The sequence below is a fragment of the Bos grunniens genome, chromosome X (assembly GCF_055505025.1).
Source record: "Bos grunniens cultivar Pamir isolate PY7600 chromosome X, Bosgru_T2T1.0, whole genome shotgun sequence".
Lineage (NCBI taxonomy): Eukaryota > Metazoa > Chordata > Mammalia > Artiodactyla > Bovidae > Bos > Bos grunniens.
Window position 1 is genome coordinate 68376968 of NC_141194.1, and position 3754 is coordinate 68380721.

The 3754-nt window shown below is 40.6% G+C and overlaps 1 long non-coding RNA gene across 1 annotated transcript; it reads left to right on the forward strand.

The window, feature by feature from the left end:
• The first annotated feature begins 729 nt into the window (after window positions 1-729).
• Window positions 730-3264, forward strand: LOC147340661 (uncharacterized). Its single transcript, XR_015158789.1, has 2 exons — window positions 730-814; window positions 3058-3264. It is a non-coding gene; the product is annotated as an uncharacterized LOC147340661 (long non-coding RNA).
• Window positions 3265-3754: the final 490 nt, after the last annotated feature.

Consider the following 3754-nt stretch of genomic DNA (forward strand, 5'->3'; position numbering starts at 1 on the left):
GGGACTTCCCTGGTGGTGCAGTGGTTGGGAATCTGCCTTCTAATACAGGGGACTTGTGTTCCATCCCTTGTCGGGGAACTGAGATCCCACATGCTATAGGGCAACTAAGCCCACGAGCCACAACCACTAAGGCTGTGTGCCACAACTAGAGAGAAGCCTGCATGTGGCAATGAAAGATCCAGCATGCTGCAACTAAGACCTGACAGTGAAAAAATACATAAATATTTTAAAATAAAACATAGAAAATATGATCTTATTCCATAAACATAATAGACAATTACAAGGTGTGTTTCAGTCCTTTGTTATGGCCAATTAAAAATAGGGACAGAAGTCAGGAAAAGAGAAGAGAGACTAAAGAAGGGGAAGGAGAAAGACAAGAAGACCCAAACCAAAAGGCAGAGAAATAGACATGCATATACACTTAGGGACACGGAAACAAAATTTGATATTAACATTGCTGTAATTTTCTCAGGTGATATATGACCACCAAGATACTCACACACTGATTCATCAAATATATATTTCACACCTTTTCTGTGTCAGGTGCTGAGGATATTAAATTGAGTAAAATATACAGGGTTCTGCCCTTAAAGAGCTCACACATCTAGCAGGGGAGCAAGCCATTAATCAAGTAATCACACAAATAACCATTGGTATTAGTTTCCTATTTCAGTTGTAACAAATCACCACTAATTTAGTGGCTTACAACATGTGTTTATTATCTTACAGTTCTGTAGATAGAAGTCTGATGCAGGTCTCACTGGGCTAAAAATCATGGTGTCAGCAGAGCTGTATTCCCTTTTGGAAATTCTAGGTAAGAATTCTTTTCCTTATCCTTTCCCAGCACCACCAAGGAAAAGGCCACCCACATCCCTTGCCTCCATCTTCAAAGTCAGCAGCACTGCATCTCTCTGAACCTCTAGTCACACTTGCCTGTAACTCTCCCTCTGCTTCCCTCTTCCACTTTTAAGGACACTTGTGATTACACTGGGCCCACCAGATAATTCAGGAGACTCTCACATTTCAAGATCAGTTGATTAGCAAACAATTCCTGTAATCTTAATTCTCCTTTGCCATGTAACAACATATTCACAGGTTCTGGGATAGGAGCTGAACATCTTTCAGTTCAGTTCAGTCGCTCAGTCATGTCCGACTCTTTGCAACTCCATGAATTGCAGCACGCCAGGCCTCCCTGTCCATCACCAACTCCCGGAGTTCACTCAGACTCACATCCATCGAATCGGTGATGCCATCCAGCCATCTCATCCTCTGTCGTCCCCTTCTCCTCCTGCCCCCAATCCCTCCCAGCATAAGAGTCTTTTCCAATGAGTCAACTCTTCGCATGAGGTGGCCAAAGTACTGGACTTTCACCTTTAGCATCATTCCTTCCAAAGAAATCCCAGGGCTGATCTCCTTTAGAATGGACTGGTTGGATCTCCTTGCAGTCCAAGGGACTCTCAAGAGTCTTCTCCAACACCACAGTTCAAAAGCATCAATTTTTCGGTGCTCAGCTTTCTTCACAGTCCAAATCTCACATCCATACATGACCACTGGAAAAACCACAGCCTTGACTAGATGGACCTTTGTTGGCAATGTAATGTCTCTGCTTTTCAATATGCTATCTAGGTTGGTCATAATTTTTCTTCCAAGGAGTAAGTGTCTTTTAATTTCATGGCTGCAGTCACCATCTGCAGTGATTTTGGAGCCCCCAAAAATAAAGTCTGACACTGTTTCCACTGTTTCCCTGTCTATTTGCCATGAAGTGATGGGACCAGATGCCACGATCTTCATTTTCTGAATGTTGAACTTTAAGCCAACTTTTCACTCTCCTCTTTCACTTTCATCAAGAGGCTTTTTAGTTCCTCTTCACTTTCTGCCATAAGGGTGGTGTCATCTGCATATCTGAGGTTATTGATATTTCTCCGGGCAATCTTGATTCCAGCTTGTGCTTCTTCCAGCCCAGCGTTTCTCATGATGTACTCTGCATATAAGTTAAATAAGCAGGGTGATAATATACAGCCTTGACATACTCCTTTTCCTATTTGGAACCAGTCTGTTGTTCCATGTCCAGTTCTAACTGTTGCTTCCTGACCTGCATACAGGTTTCTCAAGGGGCAGGTCAGGTGGTCTGGTATTCCCATCTCTTTCAGAATTATCCTACCATACTATTATTATGTATTCCAGAAACTATTGGCTTAAATGAGACTTTGACCTTCTGTGCACAAGTACAGAAGCATGGCATTTCCTAGAACTATCCTATTCTGAATTCTGTTCTTTGCTGCTTACACGTGTTTGTGTTTGCTGTTTCCTCTGAGATACCCTTCTCTTTAATCTCTACATGTCCATATTCTAGCTCATTTAAGTCCTTGCTTGAATGGTACCTACACTTTATCAGGTGGAAAAAATGAAAAGTAAACTTAGTTCAGAATAGTTCTATCTTTAGGATTCTCAGTTGGTGCCTTAAAGAACTTGTAAGGAAGCCACTGTATTAAAAATGAATTTGGGTATCTTGAAACATATTTCAAAATACTCACACTGGATTTTTCAGACACTTCTATTTGGATCACAGAAGGAAATGTGAGGATAAAGCCAAACTCTCTAGGCACCACTGAAGAGACACAGAAGGAAGTACTTTGAAAACAAGCTTGTTTAATGGCAAAAGCAGAATCAGATACATGCTCTTGTCTACCTCTTCCAGTTAGTCATGTGACACTGAGTGAATAATTTAATTATTTTAAACCTATTTCCTCATCGGTAAAACAGGATAGTGACTAGTCATAGTACCTGACACATAACAGGCATTCAATAAATCTTTATTGCTGTGCGAAAGAAGATTCAGTGAGGTGAACTAGCTTGTACAACTTTATAAATCTAGAATGAGACCCCCAAATTCTAGCATATTAAAATCATTTTGCTGTTTTAGTTCTCTGAAAATATGTAAACTACTCATCATCCTTATGGCATATCTCTATACTCAATAATCATTAGTTGCCCCTCTCCTGACAGACGTCACTACACTAACACAGAGCTTTCTGTTTTGTTTCCTTGTGAATACAGCAGCATTTCTCATTTGAAACAGAGGATTTTGAAGTACTTGGTACATCAATTTACCTCATCTGAGGAAGGCTGAATTATTCCATCTTTGACGCTGAAGGATGCGGAGATCCAGAAAGCAGAACAGTGCTTCTAGATCCTATTGGTCTTAACTGTGCTGAGTGTGGTGAAAAAAGAAAAATAAATATCCCAGTTTACAGTTACCACACAGGAATTTGTTTCCCTGTCATTTTGGTCCACATACCCCTCTATCTTCCACAAACGGTTTTCATTTTAAAGTTGAGTTCAGAACAATTATTATTATTATTTTTTTGATCCACAGAATTAGTTTAATAGATTGCCAAGCTGATGGGAAACACTGCACTGGGCTTGCATCGAACAATAATATCTTTTGGTTTTAAATGCTGGATTCTGTTTAGCTTTAAATATATTTTATTTTTTAATTTTACAATATTGTATTGGTTTCGCCATATGTCAACATGAGTCTGCCACAGGTATACACGTGTTCCCCATCCTGAACCCTCCTCCCTCCTCCCTCCCCGTACCATCCCTCTGGGTCGTCCCAGTGCACCAGCCCCAAGCATCCAGTATCATGCATTGAACCTGGACTGGCGACTCATTTCATATATGATATTATATATGTTTCAATGCCATTCTCCCAAATCATCCCACCCTCTCCCTCTCCCACAGAGTCCATAAG